Genomic DNA, 19854 nt, shown 5'->3' with positions numbered 1-19854 from the left:
GCTCTGAAACTGATCTTTGTATTTCACCGGTATGGTGATACGTTCTACCCCAGGGATTTGCTCTTCTGAGTAGCCTCGCAGCTCTATCTTCGATTTCTCCAGTGGAAAATCACTCAACTTGTCGAGATGTAGCGATTCCGGTACTACGCTCATGGTTGAACCAGTGTTAATTTCCATGGGTATCCTGATCCCTGCAATGTCTACTTGGATGACGATACTTTTCGAGTCATTGTTAGGTACCCTTGTGCTCCTGATGACATGTATCTCCAGAACCTTCTCGTCCTTTTGCTTCTCTTCAATGTTATGTAGTGTCTGCCAATTTCTACTTATAACATTGAAAGTTGGCTTATTCTTCAGTCGGCATGCCCTCGCAAGATGCCCAGTTTTCTTGCAGAAGCAACATATGAACAGCTTTGAGCGATGTGTTGTCCCAGGCACTGATAGCACAACTTCAATGCACTGTTACCTTGGCCAGTTGCTGAGGCCTTGGGGCGCAACTGCCTTTTACTTTTCACCTGCAGGCAATTCACCTTGGTTGGCTGATGACTGGAAATGGTGCAAAAATCTCGGAAGTATTGGTCAGCCATATCCATCGACATAGCTCTCTGACAAGTTAAACCAAAAGTCAAGTTTGGGGTGGTCAGAATTTTTTTTCTGATTTCTTCATTTTTCATCCCACAAACAAAGTGTTCATGTAATGCTTGATCCTGAAATTTTCCGAAATGACAGTGAATGGAAAGCTTTTTTAAAGTTACAATGTACTCACATATTCTCATCAGTTAATCTTGTATTCCAAAATGATAACTTCCAGCAATTTCCTGGGGCTCAGGACTGTAATGCTGTTTCTCCATCAGTGGCGAGTCCTTTGGCTTGATGGGAACAAGCCCATTTTTCAGGGTTTCATACACCTCAGGGCCTGCTTCAGTCAAGAAAATAGTCCATTTTCTTTCTAACATCACCCGGTTACGGTTTTCATCATCAGTTTAAGAACAACAAGGCTACTGGAGTGGATGGAATCCCTGCTGAGGCACTAAAGTATGGTGGAGAGACACTGTTGGCGTGAATAGATGACCTCATCTCTCTCATCTGGAGGGAGGAGAGCATGCTGGGAGATCTCAGAGATGCAGTGATCATGACCATCTTTAAAAAAGGGGTAAAGTCCAACTGCGGCAACTACAGAGGAATCTTCCTGCTATCAGCCACTGGGAAAGTTGTCACTAGATTCCTCCTCAACCGTCTTCTCCCTGTTGCCGAGGAGCTCCTCCCAGAGTCAACATGGTCCACGATGGCATGCAGGCCACGATCCTTCCCAACAGATCCATTACAGACCCAATCCACATCCGGACCGGGGTCAAACAGGGCTGCGTCATTGCCCCACCCTCTTCTCAATCTTCCTCGCTGCCATGCTCCACCTCGCAGTCACCAAGCTCCCCACTGGAGTGGAACTAAACTACAGAACCAGTGGGAACCTGTTCAACCTTCGCCGACTCCAGGCCAGGCCCAAGACCACCCTAACCTCTGTCATCGAGCTACAGTACGTGGACGATGCCTGCGTCTGCGCACATATAAAGACTGAACTCCAGGACATAGTCGACGTATTTACTGAGGCGTACGAAAGCATGGGCCTTACGCTAAACATCCTTAAGACAACGGTCCTCCACCAGCCTGTCCTCGGCGCACAGCATTGCCCCCAGTCATCAAGATCCATGGCGCGGCCCTGAACAATGTGGGCCATTTCCCATACCTCTGGAGCCTCTTATCAACAAGAGCAGTCATCGATGACAAGATTCAACACTGCTTCCAGTGCACTAGTGCAGCCTTCGGCCGCCTGAGGAAAAGAGTGTTCGAAGACCAGGCCCTCAAATCTGCCACCAAACTCATGGTCTATAGGGCTGTAGTTATTATGTTTAGAATAACTCCACAAGATTGTGTTGTAAGCTTAAATCATTGTGACCTTGGTCTGTTTAATATAACTCCAAAGTGAGGCAGCAATGTGGTGGCCTGCCTTTTATACCTGCTTGCACCAGAGTACACAGGTGACCCATAGGTCTCCCACAGGTGTGCTCTCTGCTGGAAGGTCTTACACACAGGTGAGGTGTGTTGAGTACAAGTTATTTACAGATTGGGGCGATCTGGCAGTCTGCGTTCCCTGGTCGATCGCCTGAGTTGACATCCTGGCATGGGTGAGTTGGTCAGGTCATCGCTGCACGGCAGCTCGGCTGGTCTGGTCAGACTGTCGGGCAAGATGGGTTCATTCTCGTGGTTGACAGCGAGGTCAATTGCTGGTTGGATGTGTGTTGGTGGATCATAGATGGTGGGGTTTTCCTCAAACTGTTCTTGATAGTCCGTGAATCGCAGTTTGGTCTGATCCAAGTGTTTTCTGCACGTTTGCCCATTCAACAATTTCACAATGAACACTCTATTCCCCTTCTTGGCTAAGACAGTGCCAGCAATCCACTTGGGACCGTGACCGTAATTTAGATCAAACACCGGGTCATTGACTTCAATGTCACGCGAGGCCGCCGTGCGATCATGGTACACCTTATGCCTGTGCCGCCTGGTTTCTACGCGATCATTGAGATCCGGGTGGACTAAGGAGAGCCTGATTTTGAGTGCTCTCTTCATTAACAATTCTGCAGGGGAACCCCGGTGAGCGAGTGGGGGTGCGTCCTGTAGCTGAGCAGGACCCTGGATAACCAGGTCTGCAAGGAGCCGTCCATTACATGTCTTAAGCTTTGCTTGATGGTTTGGACTGTTCTTGGTAGTCCGTGAATCGCAGTTTGGTCTGATCCAAGTGTTTTCTGCACGTTTGTCCATTCAACAATTTCACAACAAACACTCCATTCCCCTTCTTGGCTAAGACAGTGCCAGCAGCCGTTGGTTGCGGGTTTAAATGGGGCAGATCTGACATGCTTGATACCATTGCGGGTCATGAATTCGTTGAATTCCGAGTTGGTGAAACATGGTCCATTGTCACTGACAAGGACATCGGGTAACCCATGGGTGGCGAACATGGCCCTGAGACTTTCAATGGTGGTAGTGGACGTATATGATGATATTATACTTTCAATCCATTTTGAGTAAGCGTCCACAGCGACTAGAAACATCTTCCCTAGAAAGGGACCAGGGAAATTTACGTGAACCCTGGACCATGGTTTGGAGGGCCATGACCACAGACTCAGTGGGGCCGCCCTGGGTGCATTGCTCAGCTGTGAGCAAGTGTCGCATTGGTGTACGCTGACTCTAATTTGGAGTCGATGCCGGGCCACCAGATGTGTGACCTAGCGATAGCCTTCATCATGACTATGCCTGGGTGGGTACTGTGTAGGTCACGTATAAACGTTTCCCTGCCCTTTTTGGGCAAAATCACGCAATTCCCCCATAGGAGGCAATTCAACTGGACTGACAGTTCGTCCTTGCATCAGTGAAAAGGCTTAATTTCCTCTTGCATTTCCCCGGGAACCCTCGACCTGCTCCCATTGAGGATGCATCTTTTTACTAGTGATAACAGGGGGTCTTGGCTGATCCAGTACCTGTTCTGGCAAGCCATGACGGGTGACCCCTCGCTCTCAAAGGCATCCATTACCAGAATCAAGTCTGCGGGTTGTGCTATTTCCACCCGGCAATGGCAACCGACTGAGGGTGTCAACGTAGTTCTCTGTAGCTGGTCTGTGGCGGATTATATAGTCATATGCAGACAACGTTAGTGCCCATCTTTGGAGGGGGGCTGAAGCATTGGTGTTGATACCTTTGCTTTCTGAAAGCAGTGATGTGGGCGGTTGTGGTTAGTTTCGAGCTTGAATCGGAGCCCAAATAGATATTGGTGCATTTTCTTAACCCCGTATACACAAGCCAGCGCTTCTTTCTCAACCTTACTATAGGCTCTTTCAGTCTTGGACAAACTTCTGGACACGTATGCAACTGGTTGCAGTTTGCCTGATACATCGGCTTGCTGTAACACACACCCGACCCCGTACGATGACGCATCACATGCTAGTACCAAACGTTTACATGGATCATACAATACAAGTAATTTGTTGGAGCATAGCAGGTTTCTAGCCTTGTTAAAGGCTGTTTCTTGAGATTTACCCCAAACACAGTCGTCAGCCTTGCATAGCAGCAAATGCAAAGTTCCAGCAAAGTGCTCAACCCCGGTAGAAAGTTACCAAAGTAGTTGAGGAGTCCCAGGAACGAATGCAGCTCCTTCACGTTTTGTGGTCTGGGTGCATTCTTGATGGCTTTCGTCTTTGAGTCCGCGGGTCTGATGTCGTCCGCCGCAATCTTTCTCCCCAGATATTCGACCTCTGGCACCAGGAAAACACAGTTGGAGCATTTCAGCCTGATTCCCACTCTGTCCAGTTGCTTTAGAACCTCTTCCAGGTTGTGCAAGTGTTCGGTGGTGATTCGACCAGTGATTAAAATGTCGTCCTGGAACACCACTGTACATGGATCCGATTTCAGCAGACTCTCCATGTTCCTCTGGAAAATGGCCACTGCCGAGCGAATCCCAAAGGGGCATCTGTGATACACAAATAGTCCTTTGTGCGTGTTGATGCATGACAACTTCTTTAACGGTTCAGCCAGCTCCTGCATCATGTAAGCAGAGGTGAGGTCTAACTTGGTGAACGACTTTACCCCTGCTAGCATTGCGAATAAGTCCTCTGCTTTGGGTAGTGGGTACTGGTCTTGTAACGAGGTTGATCGTCACCTTGTAGTCTCTGCAGAGTCTGATCATCCCATCGCTCTTTAGCACCGGCACAATTGGACTGGCCCACTCATTGAACTCGACTGGTGATATGAATCCCTCTCGTTGAAATCTGTCCAGCTCGATCTCGACTTTCTCTCGCATCATATATGGGACTGCTCAGGTCTTGTGATGAACGGGCCGTGCCCCAGGAACAAGGTGGATCTGCACTTTAGCACCTGTGAAGTTGCCGATGCCTGGCTCAAATAACGCTGGGAATTTATTTAGCACCTGGGCGCATGGGGTGTCATCCACCAAGGACAGGGCTTTGATGTCATCCCAGTTCCACTGGATCTTGCCTAGCCAGCTCCTGCCGAACAGCATAGGGCCATCGCCTGGTACAGTGCATAGTGGTAAATCATGCACCATTCTCTCATACGATACGTTCACTGGTGCACTGCCGATAACAGGTAGAAGTTCTTTGATGTAAGTGCGCAACGTAGTGTGAATCAGGCTCAGTTTTGGCCTCTGTGTCTTGTTGCCCCACAGTTTCTCAAAAGCCTTCTGGCTCATAATTGATTGGCTTGCTCCTGTGTCCAGTTCCATGGAGACTGAAATGCCGTTAAGTTTGACTTTTAACATTATTGGAGGGCTTTTGGTGGTGAAGGTGTGTACCACATACACTTCCTTCTCATTCTCCAGCTGAGTTGCCTTTCCTGCTCGTTCAGCGTGATCCGCGCTGTATTGGTCATCCTCTGCTGACTTTGCCACGTGGTGAGTCTGAGGTCGCTTGCACAATCGCTGGAGGTACCCCATTGTTCGACAGCCCCTGCACACGTAGTGCTCGAAACGACATTAATGGGCTCAGTGACTGCCCCCGCAGCGCTAGCATGGCGTTAATGGATTCACATGAGCACTCCCCAGCAGCCTCTGAGTCACCCTGGGCCTGGCCTCTGCAGCCATGTGGGCCCCATCGCGTACAGCCCTGCCTGCTGAAGGCATTATTTTAAGGACAGTACTTGCCAGTAAGTCTCAATTCTGTGAAGATATCTGCTTCATGTTGTCGCTCGTGGATATGGGCTATCATGATGGCTTTGCTCAGATCCAGGGATTCGGCAGACAGCAGCTTGCAAAGGATGCCCTCGTGGCCAATTCCAAGCAGGAAAAAGTCCCGCAACATTTCCCCCAAGGATCCTACAAAGTCGCACTGCCCCGCAAGGCGTCTAAGGTCGGCGATGAAACTCGGCACGTTCTGACCCTCAGAGCGACGGTGTGTGTAAAAGCGGTACATGGCCATCAGGATGCTCTCCTTTGGCTTGAGGTGCTCCTTAGCTAGCGTGCACAGCTCTGCGTACGATTTGTCCGTTAGTTTGGCCGGTGCCAGCAAGTTCTTAAGGAGGCCATATACCGATGATCCGCATACGGTGAGGAGAATCGGCCTGCGCTTGATCTCTGTTTCAGCCGTGTCCAATTCATTGGCCACAAAGTACAGGTCAAGGCACTCAATGAAGGCTTCCCAATCATCACCCGCAATAAATCTCACAAGAATACCAACGGCAGCCATTTCCACGTGAAAGTTTGTGATCTGTAACTCGTCGCCAGTTGTTATGTTTAGAATAACTCCACGAGGCTGTGTTGTAAACTTAAACTATTGTAACCTTCATCTGTTTAATATAACTGCAAAGTGAGGCAGCAAAATGGTGGCCTTCCTTTTATACCTGCGTGCACCAGGGTACACAAAGGTGACCAATAGGTCTTCCAAAGGTGTGCCCTCTGGTGGCAGGTCTTACACACAGGTGAGGTTCACATACATAACAGTAGTAATAGCCGCCCTCCTATATAGCTCAGAGATATGGACCATGTACAGTAGACACCTCAAGTCGCTGGAGAAAAATCACCAACGATGTCTCCACAAAATTCTACAAATCCCCTGGGAGGACAGACGTACCAACAGTAGCATCCTTGACCAGGCCAACATCCCCAGCATTGAAGCACCACTGGGCAGGCCACATTATCCACTTGCCAGACATAAGATTCCCAAAGCAAGCGCTCTACTCGGAACTCCTTTGCGGCAAACGAGCCAAAGGTGGGCAGAGGAAACGTTACAAGGACATCCTCAAAGCCTGCCTGATAAACATAGAAATATAGAAACATAGAAAATAGGTGCAGGAGTAGGCCATTCGGCCCTTCTAGCCTGCACCGCCATTCAATGAGTTCATGGCTGAACATTCAACTTCAGTACCCCATTCCTGCTTTCTCGCCATACCCCTTGATCCCCCTAGTAGTAAGGACCTCATCTAACTCCTTTTTGAATATATTTAGTGAATTGGCCTCAACAACTTTCTGTGGTAGAGAATTCCACAGGTTCACCACTCTCTGGGTGAAGAAGTTCCTCCGCATCTCGGTCCTAAATGGCTTACCCCTTATCCTTAGACTGTGACCTCTGGTTCTGGACTTCCCCAACATTGGGAACATTCTTCCTGCATCTAACCTGTCTAACCCCGTCAGAATTTTAAACGTTTCTATGAGGTCCCCTCTCATTCTTCTGAACTCCAGTGAATACAAGCCCAGTTGATCCAGTCTTTCTTGATAGGTCCGTCCCGCCATCCCGGGAATCAGTCTGGTGAACCTTCGCTGCACTCCCTCAATAGCAAGAATGTCCTTCCTCAGGTTAGGAGACCAAAACTGTACACAATAAAGTGCAACATCCCCACCGACACCTGGGAATTCCTGGCCAAAGACCGCTATAAGTGGAGGAAGTGCATCCGGGAAGGCGCTGAGCACCTCGAGTCTCATTGCTGAGAGCGCGCAGAAATCAAGTGCAGGCAGCGGAAAGAGCATGCAGCAAATCTGTCCCACCCTCCCTTACCCTCAACGACTATCTGTCCCACCTGTGACAGGGACTGTAGCTCTTGTATTGGACTGTCCAGCCATCTAAGGATTCATTTTAAGAGTGGAAGCAAGTCTTCCTCGATTCTGAGGGACTGCCTATGATGATGATGATCATCGGGGACTTCGACGATACAATTTGCAGTGAAAACATTTCTAGCCACTCCACATATACTCCGAAAGTCTCTCGGTCATGATGGAACTCACCCAAATGCCCTTTTATTTCCATTGGCGTAGCCATCTGGACTCTGGCAATGTCAACAGTGTGCTTGAAATTTACCTTGGATTTTTAGCTGTGCTAAAAAACAAAGAACCTTTCAAAGTCTCTCTGTTGTTTGGCTGGAATCATCCAACAATAACAATGTCAGCTAGGGAATCCAATTATCCCATCCTCGTCGCCAATGTGATATATTCTTTACGAATCACAAACACACAGACTACAAGATGGTCCTTTTATTGTATTTATATCAGCAATTGCAGTACCACAGTAGTCCCCTAGGTGGAGCAGTAGTCCACTAGGGGGAGCTATATATTACAGTGGCGAGTTCTTGGATACTCTGCAGGAAGAGATTTAATGAGCTCGTGAGGACAGAAAAGGTGAGTACAATGCCACATTCAATTACATCCTGATGCGTGTATCACCCCAACTCACTCACTCTGCCTTCCCAAGCCTACTTTTGCACATCATTCCTCACACCAACCAACCGTGCAGGTGCACCCATCCTTCACTGTCTAAGAACCAACTCACATCCCCATCTGACAATCCATCATTGACACTCACCCTCATCTTAATGTAATGTCATGCCTCTCCCTCATAATCACCCTGTATCCGCATTGATGGCGGTGGGAGACGGAGAGTCGGGAAGCTCCCAGATATCTAGTGACAGAATTAAATAACACACAGGCACTTGGGATACTATAGTCAATCATGTTGACTTGATGTCAGCAGTCAGTGGAATATGAACATGTGCATAATTTTCACTTAAAACATTCTTATCATTTAAAAAAAATTTGTTCCTGGGTGTGGGCGTCACTGGCAAGGCCAGCATTTATTGCCTATCCCTAATTGCCCTTCAGAAGGTGGTGGTGAGCCGCCTACTTGAACTGCTACAGTCCATGCGGTGAAGGTACTCCTACAGTGCTGTTAGGGAGGGAGTTCCAGGATATTGACCCAGCAACGATGAAGAAACGGTGATATATTTCCAAGTCAGGATGGTGTGTGACTTGGAGGGGAACTTGGAAGTGAAGGTGTTCCCATGCACCTGCTGCCCTTGTCCTTCCAGGTGGTGGAGATCACTGGTTTGGGAGGTGCTGTCGAAGAAGCCTTGGCGAGTTGCTGCAGTGCATCTTGTAGATGATACACACTGCAGCCACGGTGTGCTGGTGGTGGAGGGAGTGAATGTTTAAGGTAGTGGATGGGTGCCAATCAAGCGAGCTGCTTTGGTCTGCATGGTGTGGAGCTTTTTGATTGTTGTTGGAGCTGCACTCATCCAGACAAATGAAGAGTATTCCATCACACTCCTGACTTGTGCCTTGAGGCTTTGAGGAGTCAGCAGCTGAGACACTCAGCACAGAATAACTAGCCTCTGACCTGCTTTTTAGCCACTGTATTTATGTGGCTGCTCCAGTTAAGTTTCTGTTCAATGATGACCCCTAGGATGTTGATGATGGGAGATTTGGTGATTGTTATGCCATTGAATGTCAAAGGACAGCAGTTAGAATCTTGTTTGTTGGAGATAGATATTACCTGATACTTGAGAGGCGTGAATTTTACTTGCTCTTATCAGCCCAAACTTGAATGTTGTCCAGGTCTTGTTGCATGCAAGCATGCACTGCTTCTTTATCTGAGGAGTTGCGAATGGAACTGAACACTGTGCAGTCATCAGCAAACATCCCCACTTCTAACCTTATGATGGATGGAAGGTCATCGATGAAGCAGCTGAAGATAGTTGTGCCTAGGATACTGCCCCAAGGAACTCCTGCAGTGATGTCCTGAGGCTGAGATGATTCACCTCCAACAACCACAAACATCTTCCCTTGTGCTAGGTATGACTCCAGCCCGTGGTGGGTTTTCCCCCTGATTCCCATTGACTTCAATTTTACTTAGGCTCCTTGATGCCGCACTCGGTCAAATGCTGCCGATGTCAAGGGCAATCACTCTCACCTCACCTCTGGAATTCGGCTCTTTTGTCTATGTTTGGGCCAAGGCTGGAATGAGGTCTGCAACTGAATGGTCCTGGTGGAACCCATGATGACAGTTCTAATTCATGTCTTTACTCTCCCACAGCCCCATCAAGTGTCCAACAGCCAGTCGAACCAGAGGAAGAAGACTCCTCAGAGGAGGTCGCGAACTCTGAGAGTGCACCATCACCAGAAGTAGACACACCAAGCACCAACACAGATACACCCATGTCGGTGGGACCATTAAGTCATAAAGTCGTGTTTTCACCTTGTAAGATCTGTAAGATCTGTCAGAAGAGACCTGTCCATGACCACAACAAACCATGCGGTGTACAGGTATATTGTAAATAAGCACAATCGATTTTATTAAGTGGTTTACTTCTAGTACAAAGAAATAATACTTAACAAGTTGATAGTCGACAGTCTGTTCCTTGAAACCTCAATGGAAGCCCACTGTGTGACTGTGGTGCAGTCACTTACTGTGCTCTGTTCACTGTAGTTCTCTTCCAGTCTTCCTCTGTTTTTGCGCTGCCTTCAGGGTTCAAAAGCTGCTTCTCTTATACCTTTTTTTCCTTTTCAAAAGCTGTGATAGCTGCAGCTGCTTGAGCCTCATAATACATCTCATTCTAAGCCTTTGATCTTCAATAGCACAGTCTATCGTTATCTTGCTATTCTCCCTTTTGTAGAAGCAACCATTTTTTCTCTGAGGACTTCTACACAAGCAACTTTACACATAATTCATTACTAAAATTAGAATAAGAAATGATGCATGCTGCAGATCCTTATCTTACTAATTAATATTCTGGCCTTGACCATCCTAGCTCTAAAAAAGCTGTCTCAGCAGTTAAAAAACGGTTAACATAATATTGGCTCAATCTACCATCATGCTTTGCTAAAAATAGTTAGCAAAGCTTACACACATTTTAGTTCATTTTATCATATGATAGTTAAACAAAAGCATTATTAAAGCACGATCACAACATGCAGGTAAGTTTCATTTCACAACCGGGTGTCTCACAGATCACATGTGAGCAAAAGCAGATGGTGCAGAAAGGGGGAGCAGTGGAGAGTCCTCGCCAGAGGGAGCATGATGCTTCAAGCTCTGCTCAGCTGGATGCAAATGCTGAACCTCAGGGGCCGTCGACAAATCGGATGATTCTGGAGGAGCAGCAAAATGTGCGTGAGGTTTTGGCAGGATTTCCAGCCACTATGTGCTCATTTGCAGGGAGAATGGTGGAGTCCATCTCAAGTATGACGCAGGCCATGGCTATGATGTGTTTGTCCATGGAAAGGGTGGCCACCTGCATGGAGCATCAAACACAAACGAGTGCATGCTTGCCTTACCAACAGCTTGCACACTCTGAACGTCACTTTAGCAAGGATGGATAAAAATCTAGAATTGGCCCCATTGATGTGCAGCAAAGTGCTCTCCAGCTCATTGCTAGCAGGGAAGTGCAGGTGGCCCATGGGAGGGATGATGGTGAGAGGAGACATAGAAACAGGGGCTCTGTTCAAAGCACTTCCACTTCTCACACGTTGCTCCCCTTCCCCCTGTCAGAACCCCACATGCTGCCCCTGCACAGTTGCAAGTGGAACAGTCGTTGGCGGGGCCCCCACCGGCTCCCAAACCTAGAGGACATCAGCGGAAACCATCTCAGCAGTTAGAGCATGGATGTGAGCAGCCTACCTCTACCTCTATTGAAACCACAGGGGCTGCTCGACATGGAAATGCTAGGAAGAGGATGATGAAAGAATTCTAGATACACAAGGGTCTGTACATGGGTGTGTTAGGCATTGTTATACTGTGAAGGTTATGTTGATATTTGGAGGCACATAAAATTGTTTCTTTGCACCACTTGCTTGTCTTGTCCATTTTTGCCTGCTGCCTGGCAAGTGGCCTTATCACCTGTAATGAATGGTAAGGCATGATTTAACTGCAAGTAATGGGTGTCTGTGAAAGGAATAGTTTGGTGACTGTAGAACTACTTTGTAGTTGGGGGTGGGGGGGGGGGGGAAGTGTGTTCAGCATTTGGGTGCCAGATGGGTGCAGTTGTGCAACCTAACTAAATCGTGTCATCATGAGGCCATCTCGGGCATCCTAGGCAGCAGTCTGCACTGCTGTTGGTGCCAGTTCCACATAATGTTCCTGCTCCTCCTCCGAAGAGGCTCTGCGCTCTGCACCTTGCTCCTTCAGCAGCTCCAATCTTCGCTGCTGCGCTACGTTGTGCAGACTGCAGCAGACCACCATCATTCTGGAGAACCTGGCTGGTGCATTTGGAAGGGCTCCTCCAGATCTGTCCAGGCATCTGAAGCACATCTTCAGCAATCCGATTGCTTGCTCAATTACACATCTTGTCATAATTTGGCTTTGCTTGTAGCACTGTTCGTCCTCATTGCTTGGCCTCCTCAAGTGTGTCATCAACCACGTTTTCAGTGGATAGTCCTTGTCTCCAAGCAGCCAGCCAATAAGTCTGGTTACAGGTGTGAACTGCTGAGGGAGGGTGGACTGGCACAGGACGTATGAATCATGACAGCTGTCAGGGAATCTGGTGCACACATACATGATGATCTTTTTGTGGTTGCAAACGAGCTGCACATTGATGGAGTGGAACCCCTTCTGGTTCACGAACACATCTGGGTGATCTGGGGGTGCCTTGATGGCCACTTATGTGCAGTCGATGATGTCCTGCACCTGTGGGAAGCCAGCCAGAGCTGCAAAGCCGAGTGCCTGCTCATTCTGTCTGGCTTCATCAGTAGCAACATTTACATAAGTGCCTGACTTGTCAAATATGGCATTGTTCACCTGGGTGATACATTTGTGGGCGGCCAACTGAGAAATCCTGCAAATATCTCCTGCAGATCCCTGGAAAGAGCCTGAGGTGAAGAAGTTGAGGGTGGTGGTGACTTTGACAGCCACTGGTAATGTGTGTTCACCAGGTCCTCTGGGCAGCAGGTTCTCTTCCAGCAAGTTACAAATATCTGCAAGACCTGACACAATAGCCTCCTGAGGCACTGGTGTTCAGTCATATCCAGGAAGTTGATCCTTTGCCTATATCCCCTGTGTTGGGGGTATCGCCCCCTGTGAGCTGCACCCCTGTGCTGATCCTCGCTCTCCTGTGGAGCGGAAGGTCGGTGAGGAGAAGGCTGCTGCTGGTGCTGCTGGTGTTGTTGCTGCTGGGGCTCTTCTTGGTCCTCATCTGAGGTCCAAGGTGAAATAGCATAAGCGGCACTCATGCTGATCTGATATATGACAGATGTAAAGTGGAGATCAGACACATAATCCTCCAATATCGTGAGAGTGACTTCCAAAGTTCTAGGAATCACCGACAAAATCCTGAAGGCAAACTCTCAGAACAAGTGCTGTGAGCAAAAGCCTTTCCCTTAGGCAAGGGTGCAGGTGTGAGGTCTCAGTACTTATCAAATTTTTTCACTGTCATTTGTTCAGCCCCTCAATTGCCGCTTTGCTCTCACCTTGCTTTCACTGGCGAGGTCTAGGAAGCCCCGAAATCCCATGCACACACAGTAACACTTGAAACCACAAGTAAAAAGACACTTAATAGCCTCTTAACTAGCTGTTAATTGCTTTAATTGCCAACCTGGCTCTCCTGAGGGGCTTTCTCGCTTGCAGCCGAACACGCTGCAGTTAAATGCGGCAGTAGGTGGTGTGAAGCCAGCTTCCCAACGCGCTGCCACTGTCAGCACTTTTAAGCTCCCATCCACTCCCAAACCCACTCACTCCTGGTAAAATCCCGACGTATGTTGCAGCTTGTTGGTTGTTTAGAGTGGGAAATTGCCTGCTGTTCCTCGCACCACAAAAATCCTCCCAGAAACATTTCTGATCTTTGTTCTGAACAGCCAACAGCACTCCCTTTAAGAACCGCTGGTTATGCGGCTCACCATCTGGTACAAATGTGCAAAACATGCACAGTTCATATCGAATCCATTTGTACCTGAAAATTGCAAACGGTGTTCTACAACGGGTATAGCAACCTGGTTTGCATAATTAGGCAGCCTTTGACCTGAAGCAGGCAGGTTTGGTGCTTGTTCATTTACAAGTCCTTATGGAAATTGGATCAAGCGGGCTTTGTGCGTCCATGCCCCGCTCCCCACACTTTCAATTGTTGGCTGCCCATTTTTCAGGTGAGAAATAGGCAGTCAGCAGCTGAAAATCAAACACATCTTTTTGAGCGTGAGCGTAGAAATATTTGAGGTTGAAAATTCCTGATTGAGGTTGGGCCTGATTTTCCTTGCTAGTACCAGGGCACTTTGTTTATGGTTGCTGAAGTTCTAAGTCCTTCATTAAAAGCACTCTTATCTTCAGGGAGTTTCCTTTGTATGCTCCTGTATGCAGCCAGGTTCTGAAAAAGGAGCTAGCAGTAAATACAGAAAAATGGCTACAACAGCTGAACCACACTCATTGACGATGATTAAAAGGAGTATTAGGAGATAAGAGAAAATAAAACGTGGATTACAGATAAAAACAAGGATTGGAAGATTTTTCTTAAGCTATCGAAGTAGCAGTGTGCTAAAGACTAGATAGAAGATAAATTGAGCCAAGTGTTAGAGGATCAGGCAATGTCAGGTGTGAAATAGGAATTGAACATCAGTTTTCACCCATGTAAAACTGAACAATTGCTGAACATCGTCAGGCATTTTCCAGAATTGATAACAAGGGCCATAGGCAGCAAATTTAGAATAGTGCACACACTTTACAAAGTCCCCACTCCACTTCCCCCACATCATTGGTGATTACATTTCTAAGGAGGCCTTGGGGCATGCTCCCAGAATGTTTTTATTCTTTATTTTCTGGTTAATTTCAAACACCGACAACATTTATTTTTAAGATTTAAAAATCATGTAGGAAAAATAAGTAACATTTGAGTATATCCACATTCAACAAACCATCTGACGAAAGGTCAGCGACCTGAAATGTTAACTCAGTTTCTCTCTCCACAGATGCTGCCTGACCTGCTGAGTGTTTCCAATACTGTCTGTTTTTACTTCAACAGACCATTACTTAACAGTCACTCTCCTCTTCATAGAGGCACTCTTTCCCCCTTTAGCCCATTGCAGTTCAAAGGCATTCTCCATATTGAACGAGATGGGTCCTGGTATTTACGGAAGGCGTGAAGGAAGTGGAGACGACAGTCAGCGGCTGGGAAGCAAGGAAATACAAGAAAAGTGGGGTCCTGTCGATTTTACCGGCAGGACGCCATTTCAATTTTTTTACTTAATTTCCCGCATGGCAACCAGCCAATTTGACAGGCAGGTTGGCTCAGGGGAGAGGGTTTGGAGATCACGGGGAGGGGGGAGATCACAGTGGAGAGACATCAGATCACGGGGGGGGTTGATCTCGAGGGAGCGACATCGGATTGCGGGGAGGAATCAGGAGATTACAGGGAGGGGGGAGATCACGGGGGGAGACATCGTATCCTGGAAAGGATCTGGAGATCATGGGGGGAGACATCGTATCCCGGGGAGGTTCTGGACATTGCGAGTGGGAGACATCAGATCGTTGCGGAGATGGAGGCAGATTGCAGCAGGTTAGCTTGGGGGTTGGGGGGGGGTACACTCCTGTTGCTCCTGACCCACAAGCACTGCTGGATCCAGCAGTTCTCACCTCCCTTCAGCTGCTGAGTTTCCTGAGCCCTGGAAAACCCAGCCCACAGCTGTTAAATCCAAATGGCTGCGAAAATCTGAGGTAAGCAGCCTCATAGAATCATAGAATCATAGAAAATTACGACACAGAAGGAGGCCATTCCGTGTCGGTCGAAAAAGAGCTACCCAGCCTAATCCCACCTTCCAGCACTAGGCCCGTAGCCCTGTAGGTCTCGACTTTCTGAGTGCACATCCAAATACTTTTTAAATGTGGTGAGGGTTTCTGCGTTTCCCACCCTTTCAGGCAGTGAGTTCCATACCACCACCACCCTCTGGGTGAAAATATTTTTCCTCATCTCCCCTCTAATCCTTCTACCAACTACTTTAAATCTATGCCCCCTGGTTTTGACCCCTCTGCTAAGGGAAACAGGTCCTTCCTAACCACTCTATCTAGGCCCCTCGTAATTTTATACACCTCAATGAGGTCTCCCCTCAGTCTCCTCTGTTCCAAAGAAAACAACCCCAGCCTATCCAATCTTTCCTCATAGTTAAAATATTCCAGTCCTGGCAGCATCCTCGTAAATCTCCTCTGTACCCTCTCTGGTGCAATCACATAGTTCCTATCATGTGGTGACCAGAACTGCACGCAGTACTCAAGCTGTGGCCTAACTAGTGTTTTATACAGTTCAAGTATAACTTTCCTGTTCTTATATTCTATGCCTCGACTAATAAAGAAAAGCTATCCATATGCCTTTTTAACTACCTTATCGAACTGTCCTGCTACCTTTAAGGATCTGTGGACATACATTCCAAGGTCCCTCTGTTCCTCCACACCTCTCAGTATCCTTCCATTTATTATGTATTTCCTTGCCTTGTTGCCCCTCCGCAAATGCATTACCTCACACTTTTCCGGATTGAATTCCATTTTCCACTTATCTGCCTAACTGACCAATTCACTGATATCTTCCTGCAGTCTAAAGCTTTCCTCCTCACTGTCAATTTTTGTATCACCTGCAAATTTCTTTATCATGCCCCCTACATTTAAGTCTAAATCATTAATATATATTACAAAAAGCAAGGGACCGAGTACTGAGCACTGTGGAACCCCACTGGAAACAGCCTTCCAGTCACAAAAACACCCGTCAACCATTACCCTTTGCTTCCTGCGACTGATCCAATTTTGGATCCAATTTGCCACTTTCCAATGGGCTTTTACTTTATTGATCAGCCTGCCATGTGGGACCTTGTCAAAAGCCTTGCTAAAATCCACGTCGGCTACATCAACTGCCTCATTAACATATTATAATTTCTGACCCGCCTCTCAAGAGCGGGTTACTTGCCCGACCCCCAAGACACCCCGGTTAACCCGGAAGTAGATGTGTTAGTGTCTGGCTGGAGGTCAGGTTTCCCATTTACCCCAGCCCTCTGCTGCCTATCCTGGGGGGGGGGGGGGCTAAAATTCTTCCAATCATCTCTTATTTAATTCCAGCCCCTCAGTTCACAGAGACACATTGTATACTTTAACCCCTCTCTCCTCCCCAGTTTATTTAGGCCCAGATCCCAGTTTATAGAGACATTTCTGTTATGTATGCAACCCTATGGGCCCAAGTTTCGGGCCGCACCTAGAACGGCGCAGTCCCGACCTGGACGCCCATTTTGCGCGCCACAAAGTGCACCTAAAAAAACCCTCCGTATTCTCCACCCCGCTGCAGGTCCTCTGGCCCTCGGCGCAGCGCAGCAGGAGCTGTAGGGGGCGGAGCCAGGTCCCTGCGCTGAAAACAGTGCCGGGACCTCTGCACATGCGCGCTACAGTGGGCACGCAAGTGCAGTAGCTCCAGGCGCCCGAAACTGTGTGGGAGGGGCCCGAAGCACGCAGCCCCTAGCCCTGGCCGAATGGCCTCACTGGAGCTGCGTGAATAAGGCTCCTCCCACGGCCAGCTCCTGCTTACTCCTGACCCGACTCGACTCCCGCTTCCCGCCTCTGGACCGGACTGGACCCGACCCGACTCCCGCTCCCGCTCCCCCCCCCCCCCCAACTGGACCCGACCCGACTCCCGCTCCCCCCCCTCCCCCGGACCAGATCCTACCCGACTCCCGGTTCCCCCCCCATCCCCGGACCCGACCCGACTCCCGCTCCCCCACCCCGGACCCGACCCGACCCGACTCCCGGTCCCCCCCCCAAACCCCCCGACTGGACCCGACCCGACTCCCGCTCCCCCCCGCCCCCGCCCCCGGACTGGATCCGACCTGACTTCCCTCTCCCCGACCTGACCTCCCTCTCCCTCCCTCCCTCCCCCCGACCCGAACCGAACCGACCTCCCTCCCTCCCTCCCACCACCCCCCCCGACCCGACCCAACGCCACCTACCTGTAAATCTGGTGCTGGGGACGGGCCCTGCCTGAAGTCTCGGGCCCAGCCCATTCAGCCTCCCTCCCCCTTCTCCTTCCCCCCCCCCCAATCTCCTTCCCCCCCCATCTCCTCCCCCCATCTCCTTCCCCCCCCAATCTCCTCCCCCCATCTCCTTCCCCCCCCCAATCTCCTCCCCCCCATCTCCTTTCCCCCCCAATCTCCTTCCCCGCCCAATCTCCTTCCCCCCATCTCCTTCCCACACTCCATCTCCTTCCCCCGCATCTCCTTCCCCCCCCAACTCCTTTCCCCCCCATCTCCTTTCGCCCCCTTCTCTCCTTTATCCCCTTCTCCCCCCTCTCCCCTTCTCCCCCTCCCCCATCCCTCCCCCTTCCCTCCCTCTGCTCCCCACCTCTCTCCCTCTACCCCCCTCCTCCCCCTCCCCTCGCTGTCAGAAACACAGACACTGACAGACAGAGAGTGAGAGACACACACAGACAGAGAGATAGAGACACTGACAGAGACACACTGGGGGGGGGGGCATCCCAGCATGCTGTTGGAGGGCTCCCGGTGCTGCAGTCGGTAAGTAGAAAATGTTTTATTTATTGAATTAAAAAAAAAATGTTTTCTTATTAATTTTATTTGATTGATTTATTGGTTAATTTATTATGTATTTATGTATTTATCATTTATTATTGATGATGGCACTTTATTTGTAAAACTGAAGTGTTTAATGTGTAAACTTCCCTTTAAACCCCCCCCCATTCCCTACGCCTGATTTGTAACCTACGCCTGATTTTCTAAAGTGTAGACAAGGTTTTTTCGAGCGTACAAAAATCTTCACTTACTCCATTCTAAGTTAGTTTGGAGTAAGTTTTCACTGACGAAACTTTGAAAACAGGCGTAAGTGGCCGGACACGCCGCCTTTTGAAAAAAAAATTCTGTTCCAAAGTGAAACTGTTCTAACTGACTAGAACTGGAGCAAACTAAATGACGAGAATTCCGATTTCTAAGATACTCTATTCTACACCAGTTGCTCCTAAAAATCAGGAGCAAATCATGTGGAAACTTGGGGTCAAAATAACCAGCATTCTACCGCCACGAGAGGGCGTATCTGTTGGAGTCCCAAGGGATCCCAGCATCCCTTGGTAGTACTGTATATAAGCAGGTCTCCCATGCTGTACGAGCACTCTGGAGTTAGAATAAAGAGACTAAGGTCACACTTACTCATGTCTACAGTACTCAATCACATTAGTTATTTTGGACATAACAACTGGCGACAAGATAACAAACCATCACGCAAAAATGCAGAGAACTGTTGGTATCCTGAAGAAATTCTCAGAAGGGGATGATTGGGAGGCCTTCGTGGAGTGACTCGACCAATACTTCATGGCCAATGAGCTGAAAAGGAATGAGAATGCTGCCAAACAAAGAGCGATCCTCCTCACCATCTGCAGGGCAACAACCTATGGCCTCATGAAGAATCTTCTTGCTCCGGTGAAACCAACAACCAAATTGAATGAAGAACTGTGTACGCTGGTCCGGGGGCACCTAAATCCGAAGGAGAGTGTTCTGATGGCAAGGTATTGATTTTACACATGTCAACGGTCTGAAGGCCAGGTAGTGGCGAGCTACGTTGCCGAACTAAGGCGCCTTGCAGGACATTGCGAATTTGATGGATTCCTGGAGCAAATGCTAAGAGACTTTTTTGTGCTTGGCATTGGCCATGAGGTTATCCTTTGCAAACTATTGACTGATGAAACACCGAATCTGAGCAAAGCCATAACGATAGCCCAGGATTTATGTCCACCAGAGATAACACCAAACAAATTTCGCAGCATAAAGTTGTTTCGGCAAGTACTGTCACAAAGTAACGTCGTTTTCAGGCAGGAATGTACATGGCAGAGTTACACACCTGCAGCTGCACGACCTCAGATGACTCAGAGTCCACCATCAAGCGTTAATGCGAGGCAGTTAACACCTTGTTGGCGCTGCGGAGGTGATCATCGAGCCCATCAATGCCGCTTCAAACACTATGCGTGCAAAGGCTATGGAACAATGGGACACCTCCAGCGAATGTGCAGATGAGCTACAAACCCTGCAAACCACCATGTTGCAGAGGAAGACCGATCCATGGCAGATAAAACTGAACTACA

The sequence above is a fragment of the Pristiophorus japonicus genome, chromosome 2 (genome assembly GCF_044704955.1).
Source record: "Pristiophorus japonicus isolate sPriJap1 chromosome 2, sPriJap1.hap1, whole genome shotgun sequence".
NCBI lineage: Eukaryota > Metazoa > Chordata > Chondrichthyes > Pristiophoridae > Pristiophorus > Pristiophorus japonicus.
This window is presented reverse-complemented; position numbering follows the sequence as displayed.